The sequence below is a fragment of the Spermophilus citellus genome (genome assembly GCF_964194105.1).
Source record: "Spermophilus citellus genome assembly, chromosome: 3".
NCBI lineage: Eukaryota > Metazoa > Chordata > Mammalia > Rodentia > Sciuridae > Spermophilus > Spermophilus citellus.
Window position 1 is genome coordinate 161,637,692 of NC_138184.1, and position 21,299 is coordinate 161,658,990.

Here is a 21,299-nt window from a genome sequence, read left to right on the forward strand (position 1 = left end):
GAAAGAAAGGACATTGACCAAGGTGAAGTGAGGCTTTGCTTGCTGCCTAACACTTCACAAGCCAGAGATGGAAGACAGTGCAGAGTGTTTGCCAGGCCCGGCTCCTTAGGACATGGGTCTTTAAACAACATGCAAAGAGAAACTGTGGCTTGAAGTTGATATGAGAATACAGGTGAAGGAATTTATATCCCTGGATCCCTCCCAACTCATTTTCCAATCTGCACCTCAGAAAGTTAACTCCCCTGCATTCTGGATCCATCATCTATCTCTGTGGTCGCCCAAAGAATAGCTGCTCAGCATGCCAGATCCTTCCCCTGGGAGGTGGTGTTTCACCAAGTCCTGTAGTGGTATCAAGGAGGAGACAGGTGTCTAGTTGGCTTGGCAGATCACCCTGTTCTGCAGTGTGGCCATCGGAAAGCATCTGGCCCTCCCAGGGTTAAGTATCTGATAGTACTAAGGGACAGAGCTGAGTGGGTCTCACCTTAGTCCACTGAGGAAAGAACTAAAGTGAAACAGCATCTTAGTTTGAGGCAGTTCTAGAAAATCTGAGAAAGAGGCTCATATTTCCATGTGTGGTGGAGAAAGGAATTAGAATAGGATGTATGAGCAAGAAACATACATGTAAGCATCCCCAAATAAACTAATCAACTTTGCAACAATAGGATATATTTCTTTGCCTAGAGTTATCGTTTGAAATATAAGGTGCCCCCAAAAGCTGCTGTGTTCATGCAAGAGGTGAAATGATTAGCTTATGAGAGCCATAACCTCATCAATGGATTAATCCATTTACTGGATTAATAATTTAGAATGGATTTCTGTTTTTGGTAACTGTAGGCAAGTAGAATGTGGCTGGAGGAAATAGGTCACTTGGGGTGCACCTTGGGAGTTGCAGGTTCTTTATGCTTTTTTTTTCCTTCCTGTATGCCACTGAGCTGAGGATCTTTGCTCTACCTTGCCCTTCTGCCATGATATTCCACAGCTCAGGCCCAGAGCAATGGAGTCAGTGTCCACAGACTGAATCTATAAAACCATAAGCACTAAATGGGCTTTTCTTTCTCTAAGTTGCTGACAACAGATATTTGGGTTGCAATAATGCAAAGCTGACTAATACAACTAACTAGATACCAGTTTATACCAGGTCCCTCCAACTCTCAGGCTGCTTTTGTTTGCCATCCTAGAACTGAAAATAGCTACACAGTCCATGACAGATTGTCAAGGAAATGGAAAATAAATCAAAGCTCCCAGCATCAGTGTTGCAGAAGACAAAGATGTTGTAGGATTCGCATGTGATCGATTCCACATCAGACTGAAGGCAAACAGGGTAAAAGGGTAATGGTTGATGTATCCAAAGCTCTTTTTTCATAAGATGCTGAATCTGCTAAGGACATCAACACTGGCTTTATGAGCAATTACATCTGCAAAACTTACCTGTCATGGCTAATATTAAACAAGACAGAAACATCAATGAGATCTGAGAGTAAAGTCTGAAAAGAAGATAAATGGCTTTCCAAAAGTTATGTTTATTTTCTAACTGCTCAGGGAAAATAACTTGAAGTAGTGTTTTAAGCAGGGCATTTTAAGAGTCACTGCCTTGAGTTCAGGCTCCGCTTTTTGCTTCCAACATTGAAAAAAGGAAGCAGTGTTTTCAGTGGACATTCCCCGCTAGATAGAGTTATATTGGAGAATGTCATTCAGTCAATCTCACATTGCCATGGGTGTACAGGATGGCTTTCTGATTCTTTAAGTCAATGACTTTGGTGGGGGAAAATGGGGATTGAACCCAGGGGTACTTAACTACAGAAGCACATCCCCAGCTATTTTTATTGTTTGTTCAGAGACAGGGTCTAAGTTGCTGAGGCTGGCCTCTAATTTGAGATCCTCCTGCCTTAGCCTCCCCAGTCACTGGGATTACAGTTATGTGCCACTGTACCCAACATCAATGGACTTTTCATGAAAGCAAAATTATAGGTCAATGTGTGTCTCTTAGACCACTTGCAGTCCTTTTTAAAAATGTTGACACAAGTCCTCTCACAGTTCTACTGAGTCATATTTACATGGGTTTGTGCCTAGAAATCTTCATGTACAATTAACAAAACAATGACTCCAAAATATAGGTTACTAAATGCTGACTTAAAGTCATTCAAAGAAAAAAATCTACTTGATACCCATTAATACTTTTGAAAATAAATGAAATGTCACCTGATACCTCAGGGATCCTTTCTAATAGCAAAGATGCTAAGGTTTCAAGCTGAGATTTTCATTACAGACCTAAAGAGACAGGAGGACTCCTATGCTGCTAATTAACAACCAAGACCTGTGATGCCCCCACCAATAAAAAGCTCTCAAGTAGATTTGACTTGATCTCCCAGCACTGATAACTTAATTGCAAACATAAAAGACCTCACTAATAGAACATTAAGAAAAAAATCTTATTCAAGCAATACAGTAGTGTCCCACTCCTGTATTGATAGCTTTTTTCTGAAATTTCAGTTGCCCATGGTCAACTGAAATCTGCAAGTATAAAATGGAAAATGTCAGATATAAACAACTCATATGTTTTAAATAACTTTTATAGAAGTATATTCTTACAATTGTCCTGTTTTATTATTATTATTATTATTATTATTATTATTATTATTATCTCTTACTGTACCTAATTTATAAATTAAACTTTATCATGTTTATGTTTGCAAAGGAAAAAACAAGTATAGTATAGTTGAGGTTTAATATTATCCATCATTTCAGGCATTCCCTGGGAGTCTTGAAATATAGAATTCACAGAGAAGGTGAGACTATTATTCACTAATTTGCTTAATGTTCCTCAAGTACCAAAATTGTCACTGTAGTTCTCCTTCGGATGACCACTCAGTTTATGTAGATACTGACAGATATTTACAATCTGTTCTTAGTCCAAATGGTCCTCTAATTTAGATATTTGCAAATGTGAGAGTCTCTGATGAAGAGATTTTGTGCACAGAATACAATACTACTAAGTTTGTACTTTGTATTACTGCATATTAAAATGAAAGTTTGGCAGAAGCAAAATAATATAATAGGTTATTATAAATTAAAGGAGACACTGAATTATATACAGAATTCAAAAAGGAGGTTTGTGGAAACTGGTCACAGGGGTTAAATACAAACTGACTGGAAGGATTTAAATAGATCAAGAGTTAAATATTTAAAAAGAATCTGAAGAAGAGTTCTTTGGGCAGAATTGTACCACGAGTCCCACCAAGGAAGTAGCTTCCTCCTCACCATGAGAATAGTGGGAGTGGTGAGAGAGAACCAGCTTATTATTTTGATAACGGAGTTAAAGAGTTAAGATTGGCTTACAAATCCAGACTTAGCTGGGGGGAAAAATACATGAATACCTTCCATGAGCATACATGGGGGACACATTTGGGAAACCTAGTGTGGGGTCATTTGAAGTCCTACACAAGAGAATCACACGGCAGTTATCAAAACAGAATTTGAAGATATCAAGAAATGTTGAAGGACTGGGAAAGGAATAAAAAGCTATCCAAAATAGAGATGCACTGGCTAGGGTCAAAAAAAGACTTCAGCAAGGTGACCCTCATAACTGGGGGAGGGGAGGACTCCGAAGTACTCTTGAGAGAGAAGGAGTCCACTCTGTCTCCTGAGTCCAGAATGCATGGCTCTAGCTAATGATACCACCCATGATAGGCACTCTCCTACTTTCTTTCTTTCTTCTCTTTCCTTCAGGTACCCTCACTTCAAAGTGGTCAGAAATACATCAGCCAGTTCAAGAAAGGGGATGAAATACAAGTCCTAGAGTAGCAACCACCCATATCTTTTCCCAACTATAAGATTCCTGCAAGTAGCTGGCTCAAGTTAGGAAAGGAAAGAAATTTCAGTTTTAAGTTTAGACATTTGAATAATATATGGAAATAGACCTTTTAATTATTAATTAAAAACTGTCTGAATTTAATGGAACCATGACCAGAAAAACCATGGACCTACGTCAGTTTTCAACAGGACTGAAGAAGAATTAACCCAGGAGAACATATTTAAAGAAGCAGTGAAACACAAAAATAAATAAATAGAAATTTTTATAATTACATCTCAGGAATCATTTTGTTTCAGTGTAATTCTTTCTTTCACTCAATGTTTACTGAATTAAATCCACATGTCTAAATAACAACTCATGGAAAATCAATTTGTGTGGGCATTTAGTTATTGACTATAAGTTTGGTTAATCAAATTATTTTAAATAATTTGAAGTCCAATTAGTAATTTGTGTGACTGATTCTTTTAAATATTTTAAATACCCTATGTAGCAAATAAAACATACACACTGATTGAAAGTGTCATAACTGATCAATAACACAAAATAAAAACTGGTGGCAAAAGGGCTAATACCATGAATGAAACTTCACTTTCTTATTTCTACTGCCTTCTGGGGTTTGAGTTTTTCTAATATCTTTCTAAATTTTCTATAGCTTTACCAGAACAAATGTCTATAACCTCCCTAGAGTGTTTTACTTTTTTTCAGAAATTTTCCGGGTCTAAAAGGAAAAGAATGCCATTTCAAAATACCAGAATCCAGGTTGTTAGCTGGAGAGTAAAATTTGGTGGTATGGTTCAAGGGGAAGCAAATTTCAGTCTTTACAATACAGCAAGTGCCCCTTCTATCAAGCTTTCACTTATTACATTCCCCACACATCCCTGTCTTCAATACAGATTTTAAAGCTCAGTGCAGTGGTACAAGTCAGGAGGCTGAGCCAAAAGGATGACGAATTTGAGGCTAACTTAGTGAGGCTCTAAGAAACATAGCAAGACCCTAAGACCCTGTCTCAAAATAAAAAAATAAAAAGGGCTGGGGATATAACTCAGTGGTAAAACAACTCTTGCTTTAATCCCCAGTACCAAAAAATAGAGAGAGTTAAAATTTTGAATACTTACCTTTCTTTAGGTCACTTACAGCCAAAAGTATCCACATCATTACCTTGACATTGTGATATATTGACATAATTATTAAAATATACATGCTTCTTATGAGTTCTTCACTAAAATTCACAGGAGTTTATTCATAACTAGTCAGTGTTTCATCTTCTAGAAGATAACGATTGAACCTCTTTTCCTCTCCAGAACATGTGGTCCATTTATAGTTTGAGGACATCCTGTTCTGTAAATGTCATTGTGTATGCCTGAATGCCATAGCTATAATTAATTGTAATGAACTGCGATAGTTACATAAGACCATGAATGGTAATAAATCATTTATTATTTAGTATATCCTTTTTGGGTCTTTTCTATTTCTTGTGGTGTAGAAATCCTGTGTCATACTGATTCATTTTGTATTTTAGTTCCTCTTTTCTTCTTACACAAATGAAACATGTACATATGCTGAACGTAAGAAAACATATGCCAAACAGAGAGAACAAGACATAAAACTGTGATGCTCTCCTACTTGTTAGGTCAGTACGATGTAAATATCCCATTTGAATTATTCCTTCAATGCCTTGAAAGTACTTGTTCACACAACCTGTGTTTTCTCTTTGGATTATAACTATGAACTTGGGACTTTCTATAGTTTAACCTGTTCCAACTTAGCCACTAGCATTCTTACTTAGATTATTATTTGCTGGTTGTTTTGTCATCAAAACACCATCTCACCCAACCCTGTTTCAAAAAGTAGCCTTGATCTGGTAAACAGATTATTTTAGATTCATCTCATTTTGTCTTCATTCCAAACATGGGTCCACTACCCTCCAAGAATCAAAATTTGTGTGTTAGAGGCACATATGAGGGTTAATAATAAACTAGAGTAGTGCTCCTGGTGTTAGGCCATTTATAATAATGACAGAACTAGAAAATAAGTCTTTTAAGGACATGAGTTCACACCAATTTTTCCAATGTAACATATTACTAAATCCAACTTTTCCTCCCGACTTGCTTTTACGCTTCCAATGAATATGTGATAAGATGGAGAAAATGCATTCCCTTCACAGTTGGAGCAGAATTCCTCTAGGAGAGATCCATCTCTCTTGGGGAAATGTTTTAACTTTGAGAGAAGGTGAATTCCTTTTCCCTCTCCATTCTGACCACTCAGGCCTAAGAAAAGACTAACTTGAAAGTTTCAGTGAAGACTTCAGCTTCCCAGGGGTACAGGGAAGAGGAGATTTGAGTGATGTAGAAGAGAGGAGGGGAAAATATGAGTTTTTATATTTCTGCCTCTAATAATGATCTACTAAACCCCAAACCAAAACAAATTCTTCCTGTCTGGGGGTGAATGGGCACTCTGGGTGGCAGTATCTGCCTATGAAAACTAAGAAAGAGCTGAGTATCATTGCAAATAGAGGAGTTGTGGGGCCATAAGTAACAGTATAGAAACATCAAGACCTAGAAAGACCTGCAAATATAAGCTTCCTGTAAATTTGCCAGAAATTAGGAAGACCTACAGAGTGGAATTGTTGGGATTGACACCAATGACACTTGGATAAGAAGTAAGAAAGTCCTCTGTATTAAAAATAGTGCACAAATAAATTCCTAAGAATATGGTTGCCAGAGTCAGCAATTTAAAAACAGAATGCTAGTTAAATTTGAACTTCGAAGAAATGACAATTTTTTTAGTAAAATCATGTCCTGTACAAGATTTGGGGCTAATGTTATATGACTAATAATAGGGATTGTAATATAACAAACTACATAAATAGTGTAATTATAAATATTTAAAATATACTCTTTGTGAATATCTATATTTATATTTTAATATATGTAAAGCCACCCCTTAGTTGTAATAAATAGAAAAATCTCTGTCATTCATTTTTGTATTTCTGTTTTTATCATCCTGATTTTTCACTGCTTCTTTATCCTTTGCTTTCCATGTACCCCATGTCAATACGTAACAATCATGGTTTTTCACACCTATTATTCAAAACTCTACAATACCTATGTGATTGCAAAAGAATCAAGTCAAAGGTCTTTATAAACTATTTCTTAGCTCTGATTTACTCTGTTCTCTACTGCATATAACATATCTTGATCTCAAGCATGCAAAAATACCTTTATATGCATTGTAAAATGACAGCTGTTGTCACCTGACAAAGATTCTTTTACCTCTCTGCACACCTCATCTCACTCATCAGAGCTTTTAAAGCCTCAGATGCCTTGCAATGCTGCTTTGAATATAGTGGGAAATTTCTTTCCTTTTTTTCTCCCTTTTGGCAGAAATAAAAGAGCATCCATTTTGAGGAATAAATCTGCCTCGCTGTGCACAAATCCTGTGCCCTACTGGGAGACAGCACCTTAACTGCAGTTGCTCAAAACTTACTCTTTTTCTCCTTCCCTGACTGCACACAGGCTGCATTCATTCTTTCTGCACCCTAAGTCTTGCTCCTTCTAAAGCAGTTTTATATCCTGCACTATTTGCATCCAGTGATGTGGTGGGAATTCTCAGCTTAGCATAGTCTCATGACGGATCAGAGACACAGAATTAAGAACCCAACAGGGATACATATTTCAAGTGAAAGAGGCAGATCTTCAGCAAGAACCAATGGGTTATGCAAAATCCTTTCCAAAGGAAACAGACACTTAAGGAAAAAAGAAAAGTTAATGCAATTTTACAAAGTGATTGTGTGACAGCAAAATGCATATGCATATGCTGACTGAACATATGCCAGCTGTCACAAGGAACTCAAAATGACCCCAAGCCTTCCAAGGGACAAATTCAGAAAACAGCAAAGTCTTGCTTTGAGTTTGCCTGATTATATGGTGGGAAACACCCTTCCTGTCCTGCTTTTCTCATCTGTACCAAAAGGGTAGTGATCTAAATCAATGATGGTCAAGTTATGTTCCCTGGTGCTTCTGTTGGTGACATAGAGATGAGAATAGTGGACAGGGTGTCACAATTACGCACATAGCAGTTCTAATGTTTTCATAGAAAACCTTCATTAAAATAAAGTTTGGTGTCTATATTAGATTCCTTGATTACTGCAACAAATCACCACAAATTTATTGGCTTACAACAACAGAAACATATTCTCTCATTATTATTAAAGCCTAATGTCCAAAATCAAGGTGCCAGGAAGGCTATCCTACCTCCAGCAGCTTTAGGGGAACTCCTGTTTCTTGCCACTTTCAGCTTTGACTGGCTCTTGGTATTCCTTGGCCTGTGGCTCTCAGGTCAAATTCGACCTCAGCTTTCACATGACCTTCTTGTCTCCATGCGTCTTCTCTCCTTCTCTTCTCTTTATGACAGGACACTGGATTTAGGGTCCTCCTTAATCCAGAATGATTTCATCTGGAGAGCTTAATTCAATTACATTTACAAACACAGTTTTGCATTACCCACAAATAAAATCATATTCAGAGATCTGGGCAGACATATCTTTTAGGAAGCCACCATACAACCCACTAGAGTGTTGAAAAGAATTTAACCTAACCAAATATTTTAAAAGACATATTTTCTATGTACATATATATTTTATATATATAATATATAAAATTTAATTATGGAATTTACACATGCTTGTTGCAAGTAAAAAAATACAAAGATGTATAAAATAAAAGCTGATTATCTACTCCCTATCAAGTTCTTCTTCAATCTTGCCTCACCAGACATTTCTCTCCACTCATTCAAATACACTCACCTCCTCCCCATCAAGCTGGTTACCCATATTAACAACTCCATGTTTGTACTTTCGTGTTGTACTTCTGTGGTAGAACAAAATGGAAACTTTAGCAGCTTAAGAGCTGACAGGCTATGGTTTCACATGTTGGCACACAGTAGCTCTGCTTACTGGCATTTATCCATAGAGGCTTGCAGTGGCTGACAGGTACCTGTGACAAGATGACCACAGTAGCAGAAACAGAAAACAAAATAACTGGGACAGAAGAAATCTGCTGCCCCAATATAGGCTTAAGGCAGTAAAAGTGCCCAAGCTGAATGAGCTGAAAGCCCCTAGGCTGTTTCTCGTACAAGGACTGTAGGATGCATCCTTCAATAGAATTGCACCAACTCCCTTGCCTTGATGTACCAAAACTTGCTTTTGCATAAAAGTAAAAGCCTTGCTCAGACTTTGGGAATTATCCCTCAGGGCCATGGCCACTGATTAAAATATTGCTTCCAATCTCAGTACCCTGACCATCATTTTCCACTGCATTTCAAGTTCACATATTTATACACACACACACACACACACACGTGCACATGCACTTCTGTTTATGCACATAAATATGCATTCATAATGGATGGCACTAGAGCAGATTATGCTTAGTGAAGCTAGCCAATCCCTAAAAAACAAATACCAAATGTCTTCTTTGATATAATGAGAGCATCTATGAACAGAGCAGGGAGGAAGAGCAGGAAGAAAAGATAAACATTAAACAGAGACATGAGATGGGAGGGAAAGGGAGAGAAAAGGGAAATTGCATGGAAATGAAGGGAGACCCTCATTGCTATACTAAATTACATATAAGAGGTTGTGAGGGGAATGGGAAAATAAACAAGGAGAGAAATGAATTACAGTAGATGGGGTAGAGAGAGAAGATGGGAGGGGAGGAGAGGGGGGATAGTAGGGGATAGGAAAGGTAGCAGAATACAACAATTACTAATAGGGCATTATGTAAAATTGTGGATGTGTAACCGACGTGATTCTGCAATCTGCATTTGGGGTAAAATTGGGAGTTCATAACCCACTTCAATCTAATGTATGAAATATGATATGTCAAGAGCTTTGTAATGTTGTGAACAACCAATAAAAAAAATAAAATTAAAAAAAATATATTTTTAGTTAAAAAAAAAGAAACTTGGAATTGACTATAAAATTAGATTACATTACATACACTCTTTTATCTTACTTTACTCATTCAAAAAATGCCTTTAGTACATTAATCTAAATCAAAACACATAGTTCTAATATATAATTTTTCATGAATGCCTAATAGCTTATTATTCCTCAATGTAAACAAGCCAGTGTTTATTTCAAGCTGCTCTCCACTAACAGGCATTTATATTTAACTTTGCCATTTGAAAATTTTGTTTATATATATATATATATATATATATATATATATATATATATATATATAAATATTTATTATTAATAGTAATAGTAATTGTAATATTATATAATATACAATGATACACTATATTAATATATAATATGATTTATATGATATGTAATAATATTAATATATTATATAGTATATATTAATATAATATCATATTTACGTGTATACAATTTTATATGCTCATGCTTTTATTACTTTTGGATAGATTTCTAGCAGTGGTCCTGAGCTGCTAAGGATGCATGTATTTTTTATTTTAATTGATATTACCAGATAACTTTTCCTAAAGACTGCAAAATTATATTAGTCTACCAGTACATGAAAATATCCATTTTCTCATATTGTGGCTCACAATAATTGTTCTTATTCTTTCCACATTTTTTTGACAATCTAATAGTAAAAAGTGTTAATACTATTTAATTTCCATTTCTCTAAATATCAAGATACTCAGGGACTTTGAGAATCTTTTCAAATGCTTACTGTTTATATTTTTTGTTTTATGAAATGTTTATGTTATTTTAACTGTAGGTTAAATAATTTATTGGGTTAATTCTTTTCTTTTCCCAATGTATAGTACAGATGTCAAAACTTTCCTTGTCATATTTAGTTATGGGTTTGTTTATTTTTATAGGAGGTGTTGTTTGTTTTGCTATAAGGGAGTTACAAGTTTGTGCACTTGAACATGTCAATCTTTTAGAAGAGTGGATTTCTTATGTAGATTATATGTGTAGCCTAGATAATATCCCAATATCTTTAAAGCTTTTATATCTTCCCTAAGTTTGTTTGAGATACAATTTGGATGTGGTATAACATTCTTTCAGGTGAAGTAAATTATGCTATCACTACTTATTAATAATTCATCCTTTCACATGGAACTGAAATACTGTAATTTATTATGTTCTTACATACACTGGAACCATTTAACAATTTTTTTTATTTTTTAATCTAATTTTCTAGGTCTAGGACAACATCACAATGATTTTTATCATGTTGACTACTACATTTCTCAAAGTAGCAAAGTAGGTTGTCTATTTCAGCTCTTCTTTTCCTTATATTTTTATTGCTATTAACAGAATTTTATTATTCAATATATAAAATCTGTTTTTTTTAATTTTCCCTAAAGAAAACACTCCAGAGTCTAACTGAAATTGGCATTAAATTTTTATTTTAGTTTTGACAAAACTGTTTTATCTCCCCAAGAATATTGTTTTTTCCATATTTTCAATTTTATTTTGGATAATTCAGAGAGATTTTATGGTTTTCTTGATAACAATTCTAGGCCATTCTTGGTGAACTAAGAATTTTATGCTTATACCATTATTTTTTATGAGTTTATCTCATTTTCATTTCTAAGTTTTGATTGTAGAAAATCTATTCATTTATTTTTTTCTTCTATTTATCTTCAAGATTATTTTATTCATTCCATTCTGGTGCTACAGTTCTTAGGATTTTTAAGTGTATAATCATATTCATCAATAAAAGGATGACTTAATGTCTTCTTTTACAGTATTTTGTTAATTGACTCCATGTTACAGCATTTATTATAACTTACAAAAAATGGTGAGACTAAGTATAATAATGAGCATCTCCATCTAGCTCCTGATTTTAATTGAAACAGTTTCAAAGACAAGAAAGCAATTTCCTTCTATTCACATTTTACTTAATGTATTCTTTAAGATATTTTCATATATGCTTTCAGGAATTTCTCTTGAAATTACTAGGTTTTTGTTCTCTTTGCATTTATTAATTAAGCAAATCACAGTGAGATTTCCTGGTATTGAACCACCTTTTCCTTTCTGAATAAATTCATGTTGATTTTTACTAAATCTTCTTTTGATATAATTCCAGGTTTTATTTGAAATGACTTTAGTGTTATACTCCCCCATATTTACATGTGAGATTCACTTGTGAATATAGTTTTCAATTTTGAAAAACCTTTAACATATTTGGGTGTTCAGATTGTGGTGGCTGCTGGGTACATTGGCACATGTTTGTAATCCCAGCTACTTAGAAGGCTGAAACAGAAGGATCCTGTGTTCAAAGCTAGCCTGGCTACTAAGTGGGGTCCAGAGCAACATAATAAGATGGTCTTAAAATAAAAAATAAAAATGGGCTGAGCATGTGGCCCAGTGGTTAAGCACTGCTGGGTTCAATCCCTGGTAACAAAAAAAATGAGACTAAAACTCATGAAAATATCCAGTCATTGTTCCTTTTCTTGGTTATAATATGTGCATGATGCAAAATTTACCACTTTAACAATTTTAAGTGTACAATTCAGTGACATTAAGTAAATGAATGATGTTATGCAATTATCACCACTAATCATTTCATAAATTTTCTAAATCTGCCCACTATTCAATTATTGCCACATTTTTCCCTTTCTCCAGCCCTGCAATCTATGCTACTTTCTGTTTCTATGAGCATATTCTAGGGACCTTTTATAAGTGAAATCAGACAATATTTATTTTTAGTGTCTAACTTATTTCACTTAGCGTATTATTTTCCAGGCTTAGCCATGTTATAGAATGTCAGAAATTCATTCATGTGTGTGCAGACCGCAATTTTTTTAATCCACCCATCTGTCAATGGATATTAGCTGTCTCCAGCTGTTGGTTATTGGGAATAATGCAGTTATTAATATGTGCAAATATCTGAGTCCTTGCCTTCAGTTATTTTGGCTATATACTTAGGATGAGACTACTGGAGAGGTAATTCTGTTTCACATTTTTGAGGAACAACCATACTGTTTTCTGGTGGCTGTAACATTTTACATTTCCCCTAGCAAGGCATGAGAGTTCACAATGCCTTTTTAAATAGCTTGTCTTGAACCACTTTTCTCATTTCTTTAATCATAATTGCTTTATTATAGTTCCATACTTCTCTGTCAATTTTAGAAATGTCTGTTTTTTTAGGGAAATGAATGATTCTCTTTAGATTTTCAAGCATTTTCCATTCTCTTTCTATTTTACTTTTCCATTTAACAAAGGCATTTAAGGCTATAATACATTTTCTCTCTGAGCTTCTACTACATCCTGGTTTTATATTCATTTTCTTTGTTTTCTAGATAGTTTATAATTTCAGTTTCTGTGTCATCTTTGACCCATAGGCAAATCTTGAGTGCACTCTTAATTTCCAAGTAGTTTCTCTTGGGGGTAAACAGAGGAGAGAGCATCAACATTTCTTTCTCTCTTATTTTATTTTAATGTCATCAGAAAAAAGTAGCCTGTAAAATTTTTGCTTTTAAATTTTTTCAAGATTTGCTTTGTGGTCAATTGTATGTTCTATTTCTGTAAAGTTTCCATGGATATAGAAAATAATTTATATTCTTAATTCAAGGGATATGGAATTTTTATTTATATATGAGCAGAATGCATTATGATTCTTATTACAAGATAGAGCAAAATTTTTCATATCTCTGGTTCTATACAAAGTATATTCACACCAATTCATGTCTTCATACTTGTACTTTGGATAATAATGATCATCATGTTCCACCATCATTTCTAACCCCATGCCAGCTCCCTTCCCCTCCAACCCCTCTTCCCTATCTAGAGTTCGTCTATTCCTCCCATGCTCCCTCCCACATCCCACTATGAATCAGCCTCCTTATATCAAAGAAAATAATCAGCATTTGGTTATTAGGGATTGGCTAACTTCACTTAGCATTATCTTTTCTAACTCCATCCACTTACCTGCAAATGGCATGATTTTATTCTCTTTTATTGCTGAGTAATATTACATTGTGTATATATGCTACATTTTTTTATCCATTCATCTATTGAAGGGCATCTAGGTTGGTTCCACAGTTTAGCTATTGTGAATTGTGCTGCTATAAACATTGATGTGACTGTGTCCCTGTAGTATGCTGTTAATGGCAGCTATTATGAAGACAAACAACAATAAGTGTTGACGAGGATGTGGGGAAAAAATGTATACTCATATACTGCTGGTGGGACTGCAAGCTGGTGTAACCAATATGGAAAGCAGTATGGAGATTTATCTTGGTTTTATATGTAAGAAAATATATTAATATATATATCCTTCCACTCACCTAAATTTTATCTAATTATTTAAAAGGGTTATCAATGTTTCCTACTGTAATTATAGTTTTATGATTTATCCTTACACATATATTACCTTTTCTTGTTAGCTATTGCATGGTCTTTGGGTGTTCTTCCTGCTTTGTGCTTAAGTACATTATTATGCATTTGGTCACGTTATAATTACAAAATGCCATTTCTTATCTTAATTAATACTTCTAACTTTATATACCTCTTTTCCTATTATAACATTGCAGCATTTTTTTTCTTTTCCCAGTTCCCTAGTCTTTCTTTGCTCATTTGCTTATCAGCCTTTCTCTAGGCCCCATCACCTGCATTCTCAGGTGCTCCAGTCAGCACTCTATCAGAACCAGATCTTCACCTACAGTCTTGTTTTCTTCCCCCTGTGCAGGCTCATCTTTCTTCCTCTTGTTCTAAGAGCTGAGATGCTCTGAAAAGTAAGAATGAAGTGAAAACTGTCTCCTTTAATCCACAATATTTAAGAATCCTCTCACCCTCCTTTGCTTTGCTTCTCAGTGATGCCTCGTGTTTCTTTCCTACTCTTAAATTATCTTACCTAAACACAGGGAGCAGGTGATCTCTACAAAGAGCTAGGAGGCTTTCACTTCCTAATAAACTCTTCCAACAAATATATGACCCCCTATGCAAGTCAATTGAGGTCTCTAGAACTATGTTCTTCATTGTAAAATGTCCAAGTTGCATGGATGACTTCCAGGGTCCTTTTCAGTTCTACAATTCAGATTCAACCATTCTGGATATAAAAAAAAAATCAAGGAGAGAGGGAATATATGAAAATAGCACAGGTCAAGTACAAAAGGTCAGTTTCAAATTTTCACGGCTAAGAACAAAGATAATCTTTTTATCTTAACAATATAACAAAACATTATATGCAAGGCTACTATATAGCATCACTAACTTTTAAAGTATGGGTAATGAATTGCACTATATGTTTTAAAGCTAATTCTATGGTTCATTTAGGTATCTAATAACCTAAATTGAAAACCTTCAAATTACATATTGGTCTCTATAATTTTCTAATTCAAGCAATAGGTGATGAACAATCATGCATTCAAATTGTACCTATGTATGAGAGCTAGAATTATTGTTTCTGTATTCGTTTCAAGTCACAGTATGCTTTGTAGCTAAATCAGAAATAAATTTCATTGTATAATAATCTTTTTCCTCCAAAGCTTAATGGGGAGAGCAGATTAAATTGTGCAGTGTAAGTTTTTACATCTATGCAAGAATTGCACTATTTCTCTTCCTTTATTTTAAGGAAGGAGAGAATAGCACAAATAATCTCTTGGATTTCTGGTGGATCTTAACAATTTACTATCCCAAAGTCTGTCTATAATCAAATAGTCGTAATTCTGCAAAATAAGCCATACTCTAATGCTTAGCTCTAATTATACTGTTGTTGTTTTTTCACACAGTCAATATTTGTAGAATCAAAAGTCAAAAGCTAGGGTTTGGTTTGTCCTGGAACACAAGCAGCCCACATCCATGCCTACCTCCTAAAGACTTTCTGATTTAAAAGGATTTCAATCAATAAGTTTTCCTGAGTGCCTATTATGAGCAGACAGTTTGCTTTTAACATGTGAGATAACAAAGTAGGAAAAATATGAAAACATGGAAGACTTGATGTTTATCCTTGAGGAATTTACAACCCAATTCAGAAAATACTGGAAAAAAAAAACCACTGTACACAATGACATGAAAAATAGCTACAAGGCAAACTCAGACAATCAAAATGTCACAGTGGTAGGCTGATTAATAGCTCCCCAAAGATATCCACATGCAGATCCTTGGACCCTGTGAATATGTTACCTTCCATGGTAAAAGACACTTTGCAGAAGAGAATAAATAGAGAATCTTAAAATGGGAGATTATTCTGGATTATATGAGTAGGCCAGTATAATTACAAAGATCCTCACCAGAAGGAGGCAAGAAGGTTAAAGGCCAAAGTAGGAAATGTGATGATGAGCAAGAGATGGGAATAATACAAGGAAAAAGACACAAACAGTGGCCTCTGGAAGCTGAAAACAGCAAGGAAAGAATTCCACCCTCACTGCATCCAGGAGGAATCAGGCTTATCAGAACCTTGACTTTAGTCCACTAAGTTTGATTTTAAATTTCTGGCCTCTAGAGCTATAAGAGAATAAATTTGTATTGTTTACCCCACTAAGTTCTTCAGAAGTTGTTATAGCAGTAATAGGAAGTGAATAGTTATAGCATGGTTTGAAAAGATAAAGGTAAAAGGTAATATCAAACTCAATATGGAATAAAGGATAATAAAAATAAATTATTGATGATGATGATTACACTTTATATTAAAAGGGAACATCTTTCCCCAATCTTTGTTTCCCTTAGGAAGATATTTATCTGATACACTCTTGTTCTCTCCTGATGATGGGGTAAGTTTGATGGCTAATTTGGAAAAAATACCTATGCTCAGCTCAGTTCTGCGATTCTTGAAAAAGAGCTTCCTATAGGATTTTTTTTCCTCTTTTCATGGGAAACCTAACACATTTGGTACTGTGACAGAAAAAGTGAGTCTACCTAATTTTGGGGTGCATTTGCAGACCAATTTGTGTCTCAAACTACATTCTCCAACCTGGGTTTATAAGGAATAAGGTGATATCTTACTTCTATCTTTACTCTTCCTAAATTTTGCATATTGTTCCAAAACAGATAAGAAGTGTGCAGTAATATTTAGTGCATGCCAAGTACTAAGTGTCAGAAACATTTTGCATAAGTTATCTCATTTTATCCTCACAAAAATCTTCTAAGGCAAATACTGGTATTGCCTGGGTTGTATAGATTATATAAACAAAGCACAGAGAGGTTAGGTAACTGTTCAAGGTCTCACAACTTGCAAATGACAAAGCTATGATTCATGTTCAGGTTCTCCTCACTTCAAAGCCTGGGCTTTTGAACACTCTGTGTATTGCCCTTCTTCCTGGAGGGCATGAGCTAAAACTGAATGCTAATGCTCATTCCTGGCATCAATCTTGGCTTGACTTTCTTCTAAGAAAGTTGCTAGATATAAAGCTCAAATGAAAAATAGACAACATAGATCACAGCAGTCCCGTTCTGTATACTAATTTAAATGCTATTAATTGTCTAGGTCACTTATAACTTGCCTTTCACACAAACACAGCCTACACTTGATTACAAAAACAATACCTCTTTGAAAAGATCTCACCACTTAAAATATGGCCATCCAGAAAGCCTTTAATCTTCCGTGGCGTGGAACTATCCCGACTTAATCAGAAACTGCCTAACCAGTAATCGTGAAAACTGATGTCCATGGCTGAAAATTAAGATATCAGACTTTCATCTCATTTGACCAGTTTTATTTCACTTTTGGTTCCACCTCTTTCCCCTTCTCTTATCCTATAAGCAGTGGACCCATATATTTCTTGCTTCACAGAGGATTTAATAGGCAGTCACAATTCTACAGCTGGACATCCCACAAAGCAATATTCCCCGTGATAAATTTCAGCCATTTTTGACCCTCAGCTTTCCTTTGAGAGCCATATCAACCATATTGATAAGACCTCATATTACCATCTCAGGAGTATAACAAGGTTAAGACGATTGCTGTCTCAGCAAGATGCTGAGCTTTTGATTCATGCCTTTATAACAACGAGGCTGGATTACTACAATTTGTTGTTGGCATCCCTCCCAGAATGCTCACTGCTTTGACGTGACTTTGTAGAGGATTCAGCATTTGGGTGTTCAACCACTAATACAGAAATGCCTGTGTATACCACATCAGTAGCACAAACATTGTGCTGAAATATAGAATTGGCTTAAAAAATTGTAGGTTCAGGTCCTACTTTTAACCCCAACCCCATGAAACACAGCCAACCTTTTTCTTCTAGAAACAAAGCTCTCATATGTACCTCTGTTATGGAAAACTGACTGTGGCTCAAAGAGTCTAAGCTACTTTAAAATAATGTCACATTTCACTTGACTCAAGGTTCTGATAGCAATCTCTGGGAAATCTCTCTTTTGAAGAGGCTAATAGGCTCACAGCTAATTCCTGCTTGCTAGCACAAAAACTATATTGAATCCCAAGATATTTTTATTTTAAAAAGAGCATAAAACACAATAATATCCCATAATCTGCATTAACACCTTAGAGAAACTCAAATCAATGTCATAGTGAAACACTGAGAAGTATTTATTAGTGACATTCCTCAAGGTGCAATGAAATCTTTTGCTATCCACCAGACTAGTACATACAGACTAGTACATAGGATTATGTAGTGGTGTCCCCTAAAAATTCATATGTTGTAACCTAATATGTGACAGTATTAAGAAGTGGGTCTTGGGAACTAATTAAGTATGAAGCTCCACTGACAGAAATGGGATTAGCACCCTCACAGAGCGAGCTCCCTACCTCATTCCACCAGGTGAGGACACAGCAAAATGGTACCACTATGAGAAACAGGGTTCTCACCAGACAGAATCCACTGGTTCCTTGATCTCAAACTTCCTTGCCACCATAACTGTGAATGATACATTTTCATTATGCAGAAGTTACTGAGTCTGAAGTATTTTGTTGTATGTACCCACCCAAACCAAGATTCTCTGGAATATACATTAAAAAGAGACTTCAGGGCTCTAGTCTTAAGACCATAATCTCTGGAGTTGGGAATAAGTGTCAACATTTTTTTTAAATTAAGCTTCCTAAGCAATCCTAACATATACTAAAATTTGAGAACTATTGAATAAGACATGGGAAGCTATAAGAGTGAAAGTTAACAAACTTATTTAGATGCAGCATGCTACCTGGCCATGGTAGATCCTGGGTGGCCACTGTTTGTATGCATAATTTGTGAATAAAAGAACAGTTGGTAGATATATATAAGGACTCACAGAGTCCAAGACAGTACCTCTGCTCCTGTGATTTGGTCAGCCCTCCTAGTGTTATGTATATAACACATACATAAGAACATAAAAAGCTTGTGAGATTTTGGAAAACATACAAGCAAAACAGGATTCCCAGTTAGATTTGAATATCAGATAACAATAACTGATGTTTTAGTGTAAACAGGGCTCTCAAAATATTTGGCAATCCTAGCCTCTGACCACATAATCATAGTATGATCCATTGTCTTCTCTAGGCTGGTGTCCTCCCAGCCATGCAGGGAACATACAGATGCCTCTAGGTACAGAAGACATCAACAGGGAAGTCAAAGAATACCTCCCTATGTGCTTCCATTGAAAGCTGTGAGATTTTCCTCCCAGACTCACTGTCTCTACCTGGACAAGCCTATCCAAGTGGGTAGCACACAGATCTTATTCTTCTGTCCTCTAGCATCTCATCTAATAAAACAGATGAAAATGTTTCTTTATAAGGATGGCTATGCTAATTGAGTGAAGTAACAAATGTAAAGCTTATTAAAAATGGTACTGACTTCCTCATCTGCACTCACCCCTGACAATACCATCACCACCACCACCCCTCCCACAGATAGGCACATATGCATATTATGTGCATACCTGCTCACTTCTACACACACATACTTAAGAACATGTACACACATATGTGCACACATATACATGCACACACATACTTTTGGCAAGTAGCAGATTTATGCAATATAGCTGAGAGGTTAGGGGAGAGGGAACATTGACACTAAGCCTTCAAATCCCATCTCTGCTACTTACGTTTTCTGTGTAACTTATTTATTCAACTTCTTGGCACCTAAATTTCTTCATTTGCAAAATGGGAAGAATAATGTCTACTTTATACAAACACTGTGACATTAACAAAAGCCACAATCTAGAATAGCTCTTGCACACAGGGAACTTCAGTATGTATCGGCTGCTATTTTTATCATTGTAATCATCATCATCATCATCATCATCATCATCATCATCTCTATTCAACTCAGGTAATCCCTTTACTCTTTATAATTTGATGGGCCAAGAACTAGTTTTCAAAGGAATCCCTCTTTTCTATGACTGAAAAGCACCCCAAGTCCCAATTTTACTTCATTCCATGCTGGGAAAAAAGCTAATTGATATAGAATATGCTAATTTTTAATCTCCTGAAAGTTTCTAAAACATTCATGTCATTGACACCTTTTTTAAATTGATGTAAATAAACATGAGAAAGGGATAACTTAGAGTTCTTATTTTGATCACTATTTGTTTGTCTGAAAAAAATTAGTTCTTATAAATTTTGAGTCTGCTTATCAAAATACATAACCCAGCATGTTTGAAATGTCTCATCTAAATATAGAAGATCAAAATGTATCCATACTTTTGAAATATGTGTTCACCTACCACTTTCTCTACTAATTTAGACTTTTGTAAGATATAGACTTGACTCTTCCTCATTGCCCATTACTATATTACCCAGTCAGTGCCTTTTACCGAAAAAATAATTTAACACTATATACACAGAATATTAACAAAACAGGCATTTATATATTGACTTACTTAATTAATAAGTGTTAGTTGACTGTCCTTATATGTAAGATGTTATAGATATAGTAGTGGACACAACAGACAGAAAAGTGTTCTCGTGGAGCTTATTTTCTATGGGGGGAAATCCGACCTCCAAAAAAGAGCAAAATCTGTAATACATCATTCAATGATTAATTCTATGAAGATTGTCTTAATCCACTGGTATTGCTATGACGAAATAACTGAGAAGGGGTAATTTATAAAAATATAAATTTATTTCTCAATTTATTTTTTTTCAAAGGTTGAAAGTCCGAAATCAAGGCACTAACAGATCCATTCTCTGCTTCCAAAGTAGCATCTTGTACTCTGTGTTCTCACATGGCATAAGAACAAAATATAATGAACCCAATCTCTCAAACCCTTTTATTAGAACCCTGTATTAGTATTTTGTTATTTTTGTTTTTGTTGTTTTTGCCACTGGGAACAAAAGACCTGACAAGAACAATTTTAAAGGAGGAAAAGTTTTTTGGGGAATCAAGAAGCCTCAGTTCATAAAAGGCCAGCTGGAATTCTCTGATCCCAAAGCAAGGCAGGCTATCATTTTAGAAGTGTGTGGAGAAGGAAAGAAACTCAGAAGATGAAAATCAGGAAACAGAGAGAGAATTTCCCTCATCAGGGACAAATTACATATCCCAAAGGCACACCCCCAGTGACCTACCTCCTCCAGCCAAATGCTGTTTGCCTACAGTAACTTCCCAGTTAATCCCTATCAGTGGA

General features: G+C 35.3%; 1 long non-coding RNA gene across 1 annotated transcript in view; it reads right to left on the reverse strand.

Moving 5' to 3' along the window:
* The window catches only part of LOC308645525, a 250,822-nt gene extending 245,804 nt beyond the window's left edge, over nucleotides 1-5,018 (reverse strand). Inside the window, exon 1 of the long non-coding RNA XR_014021229.1 lies at nucleotides 4,927-5,018. This is a non-coding gene — a long non-coding RNA (uncharacterized lncRNA). The remainder of the gene's footprint in view (nucleotides 1-4,926) is intronic.
* Nucleotides 5,019-21,299: the final 16,281 nt, after the last annotated feature.